The sequence below is a fragment of the Pyrgilauda ruficollis genome, unplaced genomic scaffold (assembly GCF_017590135.1).
Source record: "Pyrgilauda ruficollis isolate IOZ18807 unplaced genomic scaffold, ASM1759013v1 scaffold5, whole genome shotgun sequence".
Classification (NCBI taxonomy): Eukaryota; Metazoa; Chordata; class Aves; order Passeriformes; family Passeridae; genus Pyrgilauda; species Pyrgilauda ruficollis.
In genome coordinates this window covers 10,498,444-10,517,388 of record NW_024526599.1, presented here as the reverse complement: position 1 = coordinate 10,517,388, position 18,945 = coordinate 10,498,444, and positions in this window count along the sequence as shown.

Sequence of the window (18,945 nt, the reverse complement as noted above, 5' to 3'; positions counted from 1 at the left end):
ATTGATATTTGAGGTATATGCTTACTTGCCTCAACACATCATGCCAATTTCTTCTTTGCCAAGGGATGACAATCATCTTAAAAGTTTAAAAAAAAATAAAGAACAGTCAATATCAGACAGGACAATGAAAGCAATGATTTATGGTTCATAATTCATGAATGTAGAGTAATTAGTGAAGATTTGTGATTTACCAATACCTGTCCAAGTTTCTGTAGACAGCTGTATAAATTGTATGGAACCAACCTCAGTGTTTCTTTTCTTCAAATCAGTAAAAAGAAATATAACAATTTGGTGAGTTTGGGATTGATCTTAATACTTGATCAGCTGTGCTTAGAAAGAACCACAAATGAAGAAAAGCAATTCAATGCATAATGATGTAAATAATAAATGCACCTGGCTCATAGATGACAAATGCAGATAAATACAGACTAATGAGTTTGGATCAAAAAAAAAGTAACAGTGTGTAGCTGCTAAATGAAAAGTGAGCATCAGGGCATCGACCTAAATAGAGATTTGGGAACTATTACAGACAAATCCTTAAACTCTGTAGCCCATTTGGTGGCTAAACCAAGAAATATAAATGAGATACTGTAATGCAGCTAAAAATGTACAATATAAATCAGTCTAAACTTATTTTAGTTAATGAAGCAACAGTCACAACGTTGTACACACTAATTATAACTAACAGACAGGATTTCATATCAATCCCCAGGCAGGATAATTTTTAAAGATGGAAATAATTAGGTATCTGTATTTAGGTCAAAGGGCAAGAGACTTAAGATCCAGAGTGATAACCACTTGGCAGCATCCCTTCAAGTAAGTACAGATGCCTAATCCCATGCCCTGTACAGACAATGCACAGAAATAAATTACCTTCCCCAATATTTCCAGGTAGAGATCAAGGCTTCATGAAGTGAAGTAGTTGAAGTGCAAATTTGGAGTAATTAATATGACTTTGCATGAAATTGTAGCAGATTTCTTGAGGTGATTGTGAGCAAGGAAAGCTGCTCAGGTATTACTGTTGTGTGTTGCTGCTTTATGGTTGCTGTGTATGGCCTCAAAGTGGCCTTCAACATAACTGCCCATGGCATATTCCATGGCAGTTGTTGTAGATATGTATTTGTATGTGTACATAAGCATGCATGTACACAGCAGATGCTACACTATATAAAAATATATCTGTGTACTTAATTCTATCATGATTTCTGAGTTTAGAATAATGGTTTTGAGGAAACTGTTATTCAATATATATATTCCCCAAATATTCTGAAAAAACTATTTTCATAAGAACATTAGTGAGCGTAAGCTAACTGCTAACTATATGACTGGCTTTTGATATATTTTTACCCCAGTGTTTTAATATCTTAACCATTATAAGTGAGGAAAATACCAGGATTTTGTTATTAACAACTAAAATGTGAATGTTATTTCCTTCTCATTCAGTCAATAAGCATCTACATTACAAATGCCAGAATCCCATGAATATTTGTTGCGAGAAAGTGAAATCAAAGGGTGCCTTGCTCCTTAAGAATCTGACAAAACCAAACCATTCTCTCTAGCCTGGAGGTCAGAGCATTTACAGCAAAGATAGTGAGGACTTTCAGCCAGAAAGTTGCTGAACCGTACCTAACAGGTAACAGTGAGTCTCACAAACATACCTTTACCCAAGACCAGTCTGAAGAGGAAAGGCCAAAGGAGAGCCACAAGGATGGTGAAGGGCCTTGAGGGGAAGCCATATGAGGAGCAGCTGAGGTCACTTGGTCTGTTCAGCCTGGAAAAAAGGAGACTGAGGGGAGACCCCACTGCACTTACAACTTCCTTGTGAGGGATAGAGGAGGGGCAGGCACTGATCCGTGCTCTCTGGTGACCAGTGACAGGACACAGGGAAAAAGCACGAAGCTGAGTTGGGAATCAGGAAAAGGGTCTTCACACAGAGGTTGGCTGGGCATTACAAAAGGCTCCCCAGGGAAGTGGTCACAGCACCAAGCCTGACAGAGTTCAAGTGTTTGAACAATGCTCTCAGGCACATGGTGTGATTCCGGGGTGTCCTGCACCAGGAGTTGGAACCCGATGATCCTGATGGATTCCTTCCAACTCAGCATATTCTTTGATTTTTATGATTTGTCCAACTGAACCAACCTCTGCTCCCAGGATACTTTTCTTTTCTTTTTTTTTTTTTTTTTTTTTTTTCACAAAGCAACTCAGTCCTAAATTTGCAAGTCCATCACGTATCTTGCATTCTCCTCTCCACAGGAATCTCTTTAAGGGCAGAGGGTTGCATTCAATGAGCTGCTTTTTATGTCTCAGTTTTGAAAATTGCATTCTACTTTTCTCAGTCACCTCACTTAACCATTTGGTTCTCTTATCTGAGAAGATATGATTTTAAGTTAACCACCTTACTTTCTACTGTGATGCTGGGTATGTGATATGATCTGCTTGGAGATCTGCAGCTTTCCCAATCAAGCAATACTTTTGATCCCATTAAACTTCTGTGTTGTTAATATAATCGACCAAGATTTTGCTTAATCTCCCAAAATAGTGCATTTTCTTTAAGTAGGCAGGGTCCACATCTCTCATTTTCCATGGCCATGATGAAAATGTTAATTTCTTGTGACATTGGAAAAAAACACTTTCTTTCAAACTTGTAAATCCTCATTCATGGACTGGAGGCTTCCAGCAACCTTCCATTTCAGTGAAATGTGGGATGTAGATAAGTATAGATGGTATTCAGCAGGCTAGCAAGTGAAGGCAGGATAATGTCTAGAGGAAAATTACTATGTTTAAAAACAAGACAGGTTTAAAAATATTTCTAATTATAATTAAATTTTGCCAAATTGATAGAACTCTATTTACATCTTCTAGAATTCCATTTACATCTGCATAAGTAAAAGGTGCATGTGCATGTATACAGAGAGATAGATGCATATCCTAAATTACCAGATAGTATCCTCCAACATAGAATCAGCTTCAATTCCCATCCATCTATAGATATCACAGTATATTAATCACTGAGATTGAAAAGAGCTATCATATCTCTAATGGGACATCTGGCATAATAGACAGGCAGGCGTATTTGCATTCAGCCACTGAGGCCTCAGCAAATTATCAAAGCTTTGGATTTTGAAAGTACTTTTGTTTAAATGGAGCCCATTTTGGTAATGATTATATGTTAAAGCATAATAAAGGGGTGTCTTTATAGTTCCAATAGAGAAGCAAAGTACACAATGTGGAAACATTAGAAGTATTCATCTCTAAATGTCACTCAGCTACAAAGTTTGACAGTTGCACAGACTAGCCCAAATGGGAACTTGGGGAGCAATACAAAATCCTGATATTGGACAGATTTTGAAAGGCATGTGGGGACAACAAAACCACATTGTAAGTGCTGTATGACTCTCATCACACAGTAATTGTTGAGCTCTCTGGAACAGTAAAAGAAAGAAAATTAAAATATGGTGCATTTGTTCAAACAAATACAAGTTCAGAAAAGCACAAATGGTAGTCTGCTTCTCCAAAATGTACATCTTTACAAATCCACTGTCACATGGAGAAAAAGACAAAGCTTTGAAAGACATTTACATTAAATATTTGGGTACTTACATATTTTGTATATTTCAATTGATCAAGCAAAAAATCTTTTTACACATCCTTAATTTTATACTTGAATGAGCCATCATTTGACTTCTACTGACTTTACTAATACGACTGAGGTTAAGGATACACAGATATGCTTTCCTGGATTCATTATCCAGTCCTGATCCTTATCACTGGCCTCCGCATGCAAACTGGTTTTTTTTCAATTGGATTTAAACCAGGCAACTAATGTAGCACAGCAACAGCTTCATCATTATAGCTGTCATTGTTATTTCCATTTTTCAGTTGTTCTCTCATTTTTCATACAAATGTCTCTTATTGACGCTCACTATCAATATTCCATGATCATGCATTATTGAGATTTAATGTGAGTTCTGTTATTGATTTGAGCAAGACCCCTGGTGAGAAAGGAAAACAAAAAAGAGTAGAGTGTTCTGTAGGTACCAGACCAAATTTCAATTTGAAATCAATAAGTTTATAGGTAGTGCAAAGCCAATACAGAATTTAGACTGAATAATCTTGAGCAATTAGATGTACCCAGACTTGCATGGCTTCAGTCTTCTATTGATTTTGTCATTGCCTTACAATGTGTGTTTTAGTAGCAATTATACTTTCTGGCAACTTTTTTTTTCTCTCTCAGCATCTAAATTGTTGCTTCTTGATTAATCAACAGGAAAAATCAATGTTCTATCCATTACACTTCCAAGCTTTAATTCAATTACCATCTGTGAACTAATCAAACATTGATCTAGCTATGTCAATAGGCAGAAGGCAAATTTTTTACACCACTATATTTCCTTGTCATTAAAGGTTACATTTTAGTACATTCAGTGCAAGTCTAAATATTTAGTGTGGTTCAAAACCAAAAATCTCCTCTCAACTTTAATTTCATTTAATTAAAAACTCATAAGACCTTTCGTGTCCTTTTGCCTATGTTCTGCCATTCGTTCTATACTAGTGCAGGGTTATTTTGCAACTAAAGTCCAAAATACTTTTTCCAGGGTGATTTTAATAGACTGAAACAAGAAAGAACAATTCCTTTTTGTTTTTGTCAGAAATTTCAATTCTTTTGAAATTTGTTTGTCCATCATTTCAATTCTATTGCCACTGACTTCCTCCTCTCTTAACAGCTGTTCTGTCTGTTCATTTGAGGAAAAAGGGCTCTAGTTTGTGGAGTTTTATGAGTAAATCCCTAGTAAGGGGTTTCTTTTCTTCCATGAGTTTCCCTGTCACTGCACAATTTTGCTTATTATATGTCTCTAGATAAATGTCAACGAATTTTATCTGAAAAACAGCTAACAGCAGTTTTGAGAAAAGATGGGGTTAAGCTCTTATTTACTGCCTCTGTGGAAGCAATTACCAAATGGTAACTCCACTATTTTTATTGTCCAGTCCTAGGGCTATCATGGTTGAAAGAAGTAAAATAATAATGATCAACATTAGCCCTAGTAATATTATTACATTGAAAAGTGACAATCTAAAACAAAATAGACAACATATAAACAAAACCCACAAAACAAACAAAAAAGAATTCCAGGGCCCTTACATACCTTGGATTAAAAGACTTAAAAAACACAGAAATGTCTGCCCTAAGGGGAGAGGAACCTGTCTTGCCTCCTATATAAACAATTACTAAAAATAGCTAAAGCAAGAAGTAAATAGGTAAACCTCCTTTATGTCAGTTAGCTTTGCCTTAGGGAGACTGGATACCCTGAATATCTTTTAACAGGTCTAGAGGTTGTAGCCTAAAAATAATTCCAAAACCCCCAAAGATAATAGCCAAGTAAATTACATAGAAAAGGCACAGAAGGTACATAAGAAGTTCAGGCAAGTCTTTGAAGAGCAGGAGTCCTGAATTGTCCTCCCTTTCTTTCCACCAAATCTTAGCTTATGCCTGTGCTCTGAGCACAGGAGATCTCTGAACAACTTGGTGTTTCACTTTTTCTTCCACTGCCACTCTACAACTTCAGTAAACCATGGTAGCTTTACCTAAGTGTTTTAAAATTAGTCTTTAGTAGTGATTAAAACTTTTTTCCCAGAAAATTCCAGATGCCTTTTAAGTATGAGCTGTATCTTTTTTTCTTTTATGCATTTAATATTGTGTTTAAGCTGTCTCATTTGGGTTTAACAAGTGCTTATTTTTCTTTTATTTCAAAAACAAACAACTATTAGATTCTGATATAAATCATCTCAAATTCTGAAACAGTATTAACTTCCTCTGGAAAGAGCGCTCTGGCCTTGCTGTGCTTGGAAGGAATTTGCTTAAGTGTTGCCAGGTAATTACTTTCTCCAGTTGATATCAATATTCTTATATTAATAACTAGTTGTATTATCAAATGACCTCAATATACTTTTCATAAATCATGTAATTATTCATCTACAAGAATATTAAGAAATTATTACATGAAGGTTACATAAAGATACAGAGCATTTACAACATGTCTTAAAAGGCACTTGTCATCTTAGCCATAAAGAAGAGCCAAAATTTATTATACTGAGAGGAAATATGAGTCAAATAAAAGCTAACCGTTGCTTTTACTATGTTCTTTTATTGAAAATACTTTTCTGTGAATCTTAGGTCTTCACTTGTGAAAGGAATAGAAGCATGTTCATTTTGTAGCAACACTTACAGCTCTAATGAGAATCCCAATACCACTCTGTTCACATGTTCCTCCATAGAATACCCTGACATTGTTCTGCACAAAAGATATTTAAAACCAATCTCAACCTGATTTTTCCAGACAAAAATAATTCCAATATTCCAATTAAATTCTCCTAAATGGTCCTGTTTCTGAGAAAATATTCCTTATTAAATGGTTTTAGAGTTTTCGAGTATTTATGACTTGCAATTACAGAAAACTCACAGTAATCAATATTTATTCTTCAGTAGAATGAAATAATATTGAGAATTAAAGGGGCATGTAAATTATGGAAATCTACATTTTGAGGTCTGTACAAAGTATGGTGTTTTACGATCTTGAATTATACCTTCTGGACATTGCTTTAGCTACATACTGGGACTCCAGAAACTTATTGGCATGTTCTAAACCAGTAAAGTGATAATATGAACAGCTGAAACAAAAAGCTACACTAGTATACTGGAGTTTAATTTCCAGATAGTGGGAATATCCAGATCTATCTCTCTTCAACATTAAAAAGACTCAGAGAAGATTGCAATTACCTAATTACACAATAAATACTAGTAATTATATTAAAAAATCCACTCTCATACTTCAAAATGTGCCTGTGGTATTTTCATACATCAAAATAGCTCTGTGCTGTAAAAGTTTGGATATCTTCAGAAAATCTAAAGAAGGTATTGAAACTCCAGTACCTTTCTGTGTCACTTTGTTCAGTACTTCACCAATCTCATAATGAAAAACATTTTTCATATGTAAAAGTACAAACTTGCTGTCTTGCTTCTGTGGTGACTGTCATTTGTCATTATTTATACACTGTGCTTGTCTGAAAAGCCTGGTTGCAGCTTTTCTTTACCTCCTAAGTACTGGAGGAAAACTAGTTGTTACTATAGACTTTTTTTTCCAGGCTGAACAAACCCCTTCTAGAACGAAGAAGCCCAAAACTGAACAAGGTATACTGGTGTAGCATAAAGAAACCCAAGCAAAAGGGAATAGTCATGGCACTTAACCTCTAGCTACTGTATTTCTGATTCAGCTGAACTGCTGTCAGCATTCCTCCAGCCCGAAGGAGCATGGCTGACTCATTTGTGAGATGCTATTCTACATTTTACACCTTCATCCACAAAAAGTCCCAGCTGCAGCAGTCTGCAGGATAAAGGGAGCAGAACAGAGTGCTTAAACAAGTGGAGTTACTAAGCTCCGAGGTTACTGCATGCTTCAATGCCTCTTGGAATGGGACTATATTTAAACATTGAAGTATGTGTCTTCCTGAGCAGGCATCCTCAGGCATTAATATTCAAGACAAGTTCAATTAAATATTAACCTACCTGACCCTTCATTCAAAAGACCTGAGCATATTTCCACTTGTTACACTAGGAAAAAAAATCCAGGAGTACTCTTCTATTCTTGGGTCTACCTGAGTAACTATGGGACTGGAGCCAAGTGGCACTGCCACCAACTAAAGCTCTATCCTGCATTTGCTGCTCAATCCTGATGGCTTACCCAAATGCAATCCCATTAAAATCAACATGCAGAAGGAAGCTCAGCATCATCACTTCCCTACATGACACTTAATACATTTCAAAGCAATTCCTGCAGAATTTGCAATCATAGGATACAACTCTCTCCTTTAGATTTTGCAGTTAGAATTAAACTGAAATTTCAATTTCTTTTATAATTCTGTTCAATCAGCAAAAACTACTCAAATCAACATTATGTTATTCATTTTATGACTTTTTCACAGCATACAATGTTCCACTTTTACTCTGTTTGTTGATCACTGACTAATATGATCAATTACTCCAGTCCTTGTTAAGTCACAGGATAATGTTGGTTTTAGTTCTTGGGTGTTAAATTTTAACATGCAATGCTGACCTTTTTGCTTAGTTGCTCTTTCTTAAAGTGCATTTTGTGGGAAAAATTTACAGACTTCCTCTCATGCCACCTACAAATAATGAGATTTTCCTGTTATAATTTTTTTAATAGTGCAGCACACTCACCTCCCGCCAGGCAGCTTATACAAATTACTACAAACATAAAGGTAAATGTTATTTTAACACTTGTTTTGGACTCCAGCATAGAAATATATTACATATTTTATTAGCTCATTTACCACCTACTAAGATATATTATTAGCTAATTCATTGAACATGATATGTGTTAGGTAGATTTCATTACCACTTTAAAGGGACTCTTCTCTGTGTCTGGTCTGTGCTTTTCTGAATTTTTCAGAATTTACTGTTTGTGTGTTTATAAGTGAAAAATAAACCTGAGAAATGTAGAAAGGCATAAAATTAAAGAGAAGGATCTGCCTCTGTCTCACACACCATACCTTATTATTATAATAAGTAATTGATTTCTCACTGCCATTGTTCAATAGCTCTGATTCACAGCCCATTAAGGTTAATGAAAGAAAAAGACTCATGAGTGAAACCTGAACTTCATTTAAGTACTTGTTAACACTTACAATGACTCTGTAGGATTGGGAATTTCGTAAATGTCGAAGCGGCAGAATCTCAGACAAATCTCTTTGGTCTTGAATTTTGGTGGGACACATAATCCAAAATTCCCAAGTTCTGTTGAAAATCTTCATCATAAAAGAGATATCAACTAAGACTTTTAATAGCCTAATCCTACTGAGCATTATTATAGCCTTGTGTTTGTGTAAGCCTGCTGCAGTTCAGGTTGTCAGCAATAAATGAGTCACGCATGTTACAATTAATGCATAGAGATTTTAGGGATTGCCACCTTTGAAAGCTTGTTCTGTCTCAATAAAGAGCTCATTCTATTAATGTACTACATATATTATATGTAATCTGAAAATAATTTGGGGTAGGTTTTTTTGCTGTATCTTAGAGAAAGATTTTTTCTTATAATTTGACAGCTTTTCTTGTAATATATAGCAAATATGTTTTTAATAGCATTGTAGTCCACAAACACATCAGACACTTCAGGGCTCTAACCAGACTTTAGAAACCTCCTGAGGATCTTAATACTGTTAAAAATGTGCAGCAAAAAGCCATGGTGACTGGAGTGAGAATAGAATATGAGGAGCATCAGTTAGGGTAGGAAAGAACAAAAAATATATCAGAGAGAGATGTTCCAATAGCCACCATCCAGCAGAAAGATTCTGCAGTTTTACAGCAAGCAGTAAAGACAATCCCATGTCATAAAGGGGAGACAGCTTAATGAATGACACCAGGTCAAAAATAATAGGAAAAAAAGCATAAGTAAAAAAAAATTGAAAGTAGAAGGCTGAGGAGCCAAACTGTGACAAAGTCCCATAGTATCTAGAAAGAAGGTAATTTGTTGATAAAATGGAAAGAGAGGTTGAAGATATGGTAAGTAAAAATCATTGATGACCTAGTATAAAAAAAGGGATCATACCTCTGGATGCATGGTGTCTCTTACAGCAGGCAAAACTAAAGAACAAAGAAATAAAAGAATGGGAATCTTAGATATAGAGACAGAAGGGAAGAAATTTGCAAACAGAAAAATAAAAGTAGGAAATACAAGAATGGACTGAGGAGCAATAGCAGAAATCCACCAACATTCTGCCCCACCCCTCACCTCGCATCCCAACCCTGTGGTAATGAGACATAAAGAAAGCCAAAACTGAGAAAAGCAAATCATTCTTATCTATGATTCTGTCTCTCTATCTGAGCTTTGTCCCATATGGAGGACTGAAACTAGGCTTGAGAATGGCTCCAGATAAACTCCTGTGTGACACAGCAGCATCCTTTTCTCTTTCAAAACACAGAGAATCAGTACTTTAGCATTTTCAACTCTCCTATGAATTTAGTAAAGGGTTGGAGGAAAGCAGAGGTCCTGTGGAGATTAGTTTACTCTAATAGTAATGCTAATCAATACTTATGGAAAATAAAGAAAACAGAAGAACAATATTCGAGAAGATATTGTTCAGCCTAGAGTTCACCCACCTGTACTTGAAGGGTGGCCAGCTGTAGTCCATGGAATAAAATCTGCTTCCAAAGCTGTCTTGTAGTATGGTTGGCAGCCTCCAGCTTCTCAGAATAATGCTTTTATCATGCCTTGCATCTTGCACATTAAAATATAAAAAATCAACATGACAGGGGGAGACACTCAGGAATTTTATCTGCAAGCTGGAGTCTTGTATTTCCAATGCTGCCCCAAGAAACTAAAGGTTTGCCAGCTATGTTGCTCAAAATTTCTCATTAGAGAGGTTTTGAGCCTTCAGTATAGGCAGTGGCTATGAAGAAATCCAAATTCTTCATGGTGGATTTTCAATGACCTCACTTGGAACTAGGAAAGAGAGCTGGGTTAACCTTTCCCTAATTAGTAGCTTATATTTAATATTAGTTGTAGTAATAGTGTTATACCAATAGCCATTATATAGGACCAACCTGATGTTTACTCAGCTGGTTTTTGTTCATCTAACAATATTCCACACTTAGCACTGACCTTTTTTTAACAGAACTGGGTCAGGGATAGGGACTGAGAGAGCCAATGCGTATACTTCAAAGCTTTCTTCAGGCAAAAAGAATTAATTCCTGCATTTTGCTAGAATTTACCATTTGTTTTGTGGAACACAGCAGAGTGTATTAGTGTGACCTGTTATGCTACCAGTGCCAAGAAAGCTTTGCTTTTCTGTTTGGCTCTCTCAGCATGCAATCAAGGCCAATTGCCTTTTTGCCTCATAGCTTTTTCTACAGAGATGAAAGTGAAACCTTACTGACACACAGGATGGCAGTGTGATCACTGAAACAGCTTCAATCTATTGGTACAGGCATGATTAAGCTTCTCTCTTGTCACTTCCCTTAATGCATGCCAATTTGGTCTTGTCAGTCATTTCATTGAGTTTGACAGGAGCTTCATCCAAAGAACATCTCCAGGAGCAATCAAAAAGCACTATGAGTAGGGCTGGACTGGAAGTACTTTTCCTGTAATGAGTGCTCCTTTTGTTCAATTAAAAAAAATAAGCTTTCTGCATTACTGAATTGTAAAATCAGTTTTAAATTTTAGAAGTGATCAGCATGTCCAAAGTAAAGTAAAAATAAGTAATAAATAATAAAAAAGGCAGTATCAGAGCTAGCCTCCAAGTCTTAAAAAGAAACATAACCTCCAGGTGAAAAAAGAAAATTATTGGGGTTTTTTGGCCAACAAGTTGATCAAAAGAGTTCATCTTGCTTCTGCAACAGCCAGTCCCTGATCATTCTCTGCAGTGCAGCACTATGCCTGTGAAGTATTTTTGCCGTATTAACTGATCTTCAGTGCTTTCTGCCGGATGTCACTTTGATAAAGATATAACTTGATTGCTGTACCATCAAGCAAATCTGTCTCTAGGTCTGTCCCTTCATTCCTCTTCATCAAAGCTTTATGTATAGATGGGAAAGTAAAAGTAGGAAAAACCACCAAAAAGATAGTTAAGAATGAGAGTGCTTTTTGGGTCAGTTTTTCTGATGTTCAATATTGCATAGACAGTCTGCAAAAAACTGGTCTTTTTGCTGTTCTTTTTCAAGGGGCTTAAGTTAACTGGAAGACTCTTTTCTCATTTTGTCATTCATCCAAGTGTTTTCCTTCCATGAAGGAAACTTTTGAAGAGTCCAGGTAATCGAGTATCAGGAAATCCTGACTTACAACCCTTTGAGATGGAAAATGCTTTTAATGGTCTTTATTAAAAATTAATTTTTAATTTAATTCCAATAGGATTTAAAAAGTTGTGAAAAATCTTAGGACATTTTCATATTGGGAATATCATACTGCCATAAATATTCTCTTTCCTTTTTGCTGTATTTAAAAAAAAAATGATGTTATTGAAAGGACAGGTATCACAGCTGAAGCTGATCTTTGTCTCCTAATGCTTACTGGGGACACAGGCTGAAGACTTGAAGAGGCATTCAGTTGTGTGAACCTGTTTCACTGCACAAGACAACTGAATATATATTTCAGGGTTAATGACTTCCTCTGTTTGAAACAGAGAGAAAAACAACTTATGGATCAGAAAGTGACCCCTTCAGGGAATAAAACAGTAGATATGTTTTCTGTTTCTTTTCACATTTTCCAGGGTAAATCTTAAGCAACTCTGAATCTAGCCTTTATAAGACACCCCTGGGACTCTGAATGAAATACAGAGGGCAATGAATAGATAGCTGAGATGAAGAATTAGTCATAACTGAGTCTGTTGTGCAAGAAGAGAAAGTAGTTGAAGTAAAATGAATATTTTTCTTGCAGGATATGAAACGTTTACTCATAATAGCATAGATTTACTTAGTCCGCTAATCCCTGTGACATTTTTGGTAATAAATAAGGCTGAAAATGCTGATGACATGTCCTCCCTTTTGTGTTTATGGATATGCAGACATATCATGCTTACTATGCTTGCAAAGAAACTAAAATGCTGAAAAGCACAGGAGGGATCCTTCCTGTTTTTAACTTATAAAGGAAGATGATATAACAAGTTCAATTTGAAAAGGAGCCTGAACTTTTCAATCTTTTCTTCAGTGTCACACGTATGGCTCTTGCTAAGAAGACAACCTTGAATGTCTGAAACTTTTCATTATCTTTAATAACAACTATAATAATACATAAAGCAAATTTCGTGGCAGATTTTTTTTTATAAACTGACAAGCCCATCCAACTTTGTTCCTTGTTCTTAAAAGTAGGCTTTGCCAGCTGAGCTTTTTAATAGGAAAAAACAGAACAATATTATTTTGGCTGGTACTATCTGTCAGTTACAGATAAACTGTGCTATTTTCTCCTTCCTAAGTTAAGTATTTTTTGAATTCTCTTACACCTTTAACAAGTTCCAACTACATGAAAACATTTAAATAAATTCAAGTATTTGTGAGTCTTCTTTTCTAGAGCTCATACGGTCAATGTAAAGCAAAGTATTATTTACACTTCAATGGAAACAGCATACTTAGGGGAAAAAAAGGATTGCAAAACAAGTAATGTACACATTGCTTTGCCATTCCCAGTGATTACCTAAGCAAGGATAGATAAGGTTGTTCTTGTCAATGTTGCAAGGCATCTACAGAGTAGATGATTTAAGCACAATACTACTGCTGGAAAATAAGATAAGAAAGCATCTGCACTGGTTTGACAAAGAGCCAGATGGTGTCCAAAGGATTACAACTGTACACAAACAGAAAAGCAGACGCTCTTGTAGAATCCTCCCAGCAGAGATCATACACATGTGGCTACTGCATGCAGCCATGATTAAACCATACTCTGCCCCTGAGCTGACACATCTGTGAGGCAGCACACAGTTCTGTGCTTTACACCTTGCAAATGTCTGCACCAATGACTCACTTCTTTGGAGGACGTCCTTCCTTTCCAATTCACAAGGGTTCCTTTCATGCTCCATGAGACTGTTATTTATTTATTTATTTATTTATTTGTTTGACTTGTCTCTTGCCAAATCTCCAGCACCCACTGATGGATTTTCCATAAACTAAATCTGTTCTTGCAGGTAACAGGCATTCCAGAGATAGCGCCCATTGTATTGCCGCAAGGTGGCTCCAGGTCTCCTCATCACCTACTGCTGCAGCTCTCTGTCTCACCTGCAAGAGAAACAGAGCTGGGTGTACACCGGTGAAAATGGACAGTGGAAGAGCCTTATCTGAGGATTTCTGGCAGCTGCCAACATTCTACATACCAAAGTATTTTTTTTTCCCCCTGAGACACCATTATTAATGAAAAACCTGTAAATCCTCTTTCTGCCTTCAAAGGAATATCAAGAGTGGAGTCTACAAATTGAAAGTCTCTTACACTGAAGTAGCACTGCTAGCACAGTTTAAACTAGGCTATGGCTGGTAGAGAAGAAAATGTGCATATCTATTTCTTCTGTCATCTAGATACTCTTACATTACCTGGTAGCTAATTCACTGAAAATACTAAAGGGATTATAACAAAATAGTTGCATTAAATTTTCAGGAAAACAAGGGGTCTTGAGAGGTCTATTTGGTTTTGATCAAATGTGCAAAGATTTGGTTCTATAATGGATATGCACTAAAGCAGATACTCTGTGCAGCATACATTCAAGAGAGATTAATGGTCACCTTAACCTTTTTAAAAATGATGCAACAGATATATCCCTTTGCAATTGGTGTGGCAAAGCAATAAAAGCATAGTAATATAGAACAGCATTCATGTCTGCTCACCTTCAAATGAACAAGTAAAATAATCAAATATTTACAGCATGAACATGTGCATATAATATTTGACATTTCATCTAAGAAATTGAGAGGCACAATTAGAGAGATGATAATAAGATGTTCTAAAAAGTGGTTAAAAAGTGTTCCAAAACTAATTTCAACATCAGAAACATTGGGGCCATTACCTTTAATAAAATGCATAGACACATCCAAATCAATCTCTTGGAAGGTACTAAACTAAGAAACATTCTTCACCACGTTAGGAATGTCCTTTTATGTTTGGCACTATTTACATAAAGTCGAAGTAAGCTATGATGTGAAAGAAACTGACCAGAAATAAAAATAAAAATTGCCACATTCATGAATGTTTTTGCAATCGTCATAGAAGTCAATGCTTATCTGTAGTGTTGATTTTATGATCTTCAAAAACTGCCCTTTTTTTTAGGTAAATATTATTATTATGGCCAGCTTGAAGATACTATTTTCTTTTTGATGTAAGGAACCTTGAAAAACAGAGAATTCATCAAATACTGTTCATAAATCAATTTCTTTGAAAAAATAATGCCAGCACAATATCCAAAACTCATAAAAATCACCTTATGACTATCACTGTCAAAACCAAATGTTTAGAAAAGATGAAATCAGAAATGGCACTTCAGCTGTGTGTACATTGCTACCTACCATGAATAATGTCTCTGTCAGACAGTCTCTAAAACAATCTGGTCAGGAGAGCAGCTGCCTGTCTGTGCACCTTCACCTGTTTCACCCATGTCCTTACTTGGGCTCATTTCCACTGGACTGGACTTTCAATCAGAGAAACTCAAACTTATAAAGAAATCTCTTCATAGCTGAATTCTTACAGACTGTATAGACTGGACCAACTTTGAAACCAAAGGTCTGAAAGGCCACAAGAATGGAAGTTACATGCTGTGCCTGGGAGGCATTTCACTGAAATTTTGATGACTGAAGGTCAAACATCTGGTTGAGGATGGTTGTATTGGCTCTTCTAAAGAAAATAAAAGACACAATGACCTAGAAAATGTGATTTCCCACTTTGTGAGTGTTGACTCAGCCTTTTGCATCAAGTCCTGTCCTAAGTGTCAATGAAGAGGAATGCATGTGAAGGACAGTCGTTGATTTTGAGAATTAAAGCAACAAAAATTATTATTTATTTATAAAAGTAGCTATAGTGGCTTGACCCTGGCTGAGTGCTAAACACCCACAAAAGCCTCTCTGTGGCTCCTCTCTGCAAATGAAGAGGAGAGAGAAAATATAACAAAAGGTTCATGAGTTGAGATTAGGACCGGGAGAAATCACTCACCAATTACTATCACTGGTAAAACAGACTCAGCTTGGAGATATTAATTGAATTTATTGCTATCAAAACCAGAGCAGGTAAAACAGACTCAGCTTGGAGATATTAATTGAATTTATTGCTAACAAAACCAGAGCAAAATAATGAGAAGCAACCTAAGACCTCGAAAACACCTTTCCCTCATCCCTCTCTCCCTCCCAGGTCCTAAAGGCAAAATGAAAACCAGATCACCAAAACCAATGTTTACATAGCCGCATAGTTTCCAATCCACATACATCCACATCCATGTATGTGGATTGGAACAAAACTGATTTTTCTTTGTAACTTTATAACAGTGTTGCTACACTGGAATGTTATAACAATGAGTAAAATATTTTCACTACTGTTTCTTGAAGAATTACACAGTGAGTAGCAGTCTGTGTGTAAAAGATCAGCACTGCATTTCAGTATCTCCCTGTTGCAATTAAATTTCACAAAAAGGACCTTGCAGGAGGTGATGAAAACAAGAAGAAATTGTCTAAGTACCTGTAGAGCATTGCATGATATATTCCCAAGAAAAGGGCTATTTTCCACAGGTTTTGCTCCTGTTTTGTGTTCTACAAAACCTCTTTGAAAATTCCCAAAAGCTTCCCATATCTTCTACGTATTTTAAAAAATGGTCTTCTTTCTTATGTCCCTTTGGGGTAAAAACAAACAGTGCTGTAAAAAGCAATATGCTATTAAAATATAAAAAACTTTAGAAACTCTATCACAAACTTGCAGTATCATGTAAGTATATCCAAGTCAACATTTTACAGCATCAGGGACGACCTATGGGTCTTTTCTGCTGATGGTGTTGTCACTAAAATGTGCATTAGTATTGATCAGTTATTCTACCATGATCTTCTTGCAGCTAAGTCAGCAGGAAGATAGACCAGAGTGAGACATACCTTTTTCTGAGAACATCACAGATAAAAAGGAAAGAATTGCTCATGTGAAATACTGCATTTAAATCCACTGTAATTGTATCCTAGCTCTTGGAAATAATTTTTATATATATATATATATATATGTGTGTGTGTGTGTGTGTATATATGTATATTCCTTAAAAAGCTAGTAAATAACAATTTGATAACTGTAAAAACTATTATGCACATTATATGCTGGGAAAAAAATTAAAAATGGACCATATTTTGTGCATTCATTTTATGTTAGCTGGTTACTTTGAAATTTTTAAATTAAAATTTCTCTAAATAATTTCACAAATTTTAGATCTCTTCCATCAGACAATGTCTGTTGCTAACTCATTTAATCTGGATGTTTAACTGCAATAACCACTCATTATCTTAGCAATTATTCAGATGGTTGAAATGCTCAAGTATTTCCTTAGAACTATGGAAAGTAAGGAAGAAAAAAATAAGTTAGCATAAGAGTAGAGTCAACAAAAATCATAAGAAATTTAGGAAAGGCTTGCTAGAGGAAGAGATGAAAAGCCCAAATGAAGGATAGTTTTGCCTCAAGCAGAATCCTTGGCAGGTATGTCATGCACACAGGAAATGAGGAGTCTGACAAAACCAGCACTGTTCAGAAAGCAGCACAGGGTGTTACACTACAATTTCAGTACACATGGGCTTCAGAAGAGGATGTGTGATTCTTGGAGCATCCAGCTGACTATCTTCTGTCACAGCTGAATGATAACTTGATATCATTCTTTGAACAAAGGCACTGTGTTAAAAATTTCCATTAAATCTCCACAGTAGCTAACTTTCCACTAAGATTTTTAACGGATATTGATATTTCAAAGTCTTTTGAAAGAGTTTATGACTACCTGAAGCAAACACCTACTGTCTAATCCCATAGTTTACATTATAGGCAGCACTTAATTATCTGAAACATATCAGGGAAGGAATTCAGCTACTGCATAAAATATTAATTAAAGATTTCTTCTCACACCAAGTACAATTTACCAGAAGAGGAAAGTCTTTCTGTTCCTCTGTCCCAAGTCCTGAGAGTTTGTACATTTCACTTTGCACATGAAGGAGTCACAGGAGGATGAGATTTGTAATATGGCAGAGGAACATTTTGTCTCAAAAAGAACACAGAAAAGGTAACTATGACAGTAGACACACTCACATAAACCCCTGTCAAATGTGTATTTTTAAGTAGTGGGTTGATCCTGGCTGGACACCAGACACCCAACAAAACCTCTCAGTCACTTGCCTCTGCAACTGGACAGGGAAGAGAAAATACAACACAGGATGCATGAGTTGAGATAAGAACAGAGAGTTCATTACCCAAATACCTTCACAGGCAGAGCAGACTTAAGTTGGGGATATTCATGGAACTTATTACTAACAAAATGAGAGCAGGATAATGAAAAAGTAAAATGTATCTAAAAACCTTCCCCTCAGTCCTCCCTCCGTCCTGGGCTCTACATCCTTCTCCCCGGCAGAGCAAGGAGACAGGGAATGGAGGTTGTGGTCAGTTCATTCCAAACAGGTTTCCTTTCTCCAGTGTGGGGTGCCTCCTACAGGAGACAGTTCTCCAAGAATTTCTCCAGTGTGAGTCCTTCGCATGGGCAACAGCTCTTCACAAACTGTTCCAGTGTGGGTCACTCTTCCACAGGGTGCAATTCTTCAGGCACAACCTGCTCTCAGGTGGGTTCCCCACAGGGTCACAAATCCTACCAGGAAACCTGCTCCATCATGAGCTCCTCTTTCCATGAGTCTGCAGGTCCCTGCCAAGAGCCTGCTCCAGCACAGGACTCCCACAGGATCCCAGTCTTGTCTCAGGCATCCATCTGCTCTGGCACAGGGCTCCTCCATGTGCTGCAGGTGGATATCTGGATCCCTGTGTCCTTCCATGGAGAGGTATAGCTGCTTCACCATGGTCATCACCATAGGCTGCAGAGGTATCTCAGCTCTGGTGCCTGGAGCACCTCCTGCCCCTCCTTCTCCACTGACCTTGTGTCTGCACAGTTGCTCCTCTCATATATTTCCACCCCTCTTGTCTTTGGCCACAATTATATCTGTGCAATAACTTTTTTTGGTTTTTATCCTTTTTAAATATGCTGTCACAGAGGGGTTTGCATAATTTCTAATTGGCCCAGCCTTGACCAGTGGCACATCAGTCCTGGAGCTAGCTGGCACTGGCTCTGTTGGACATGGAGGAAACTTCTGACAGCTTCTCACAGGAACAGTTGCCTGGAATCGAGAGACAAAACCTTTCCAAACAATATTAAGAACAATAAGATAAAAAGCAACTCTTTAATTTAAAGCTTTCC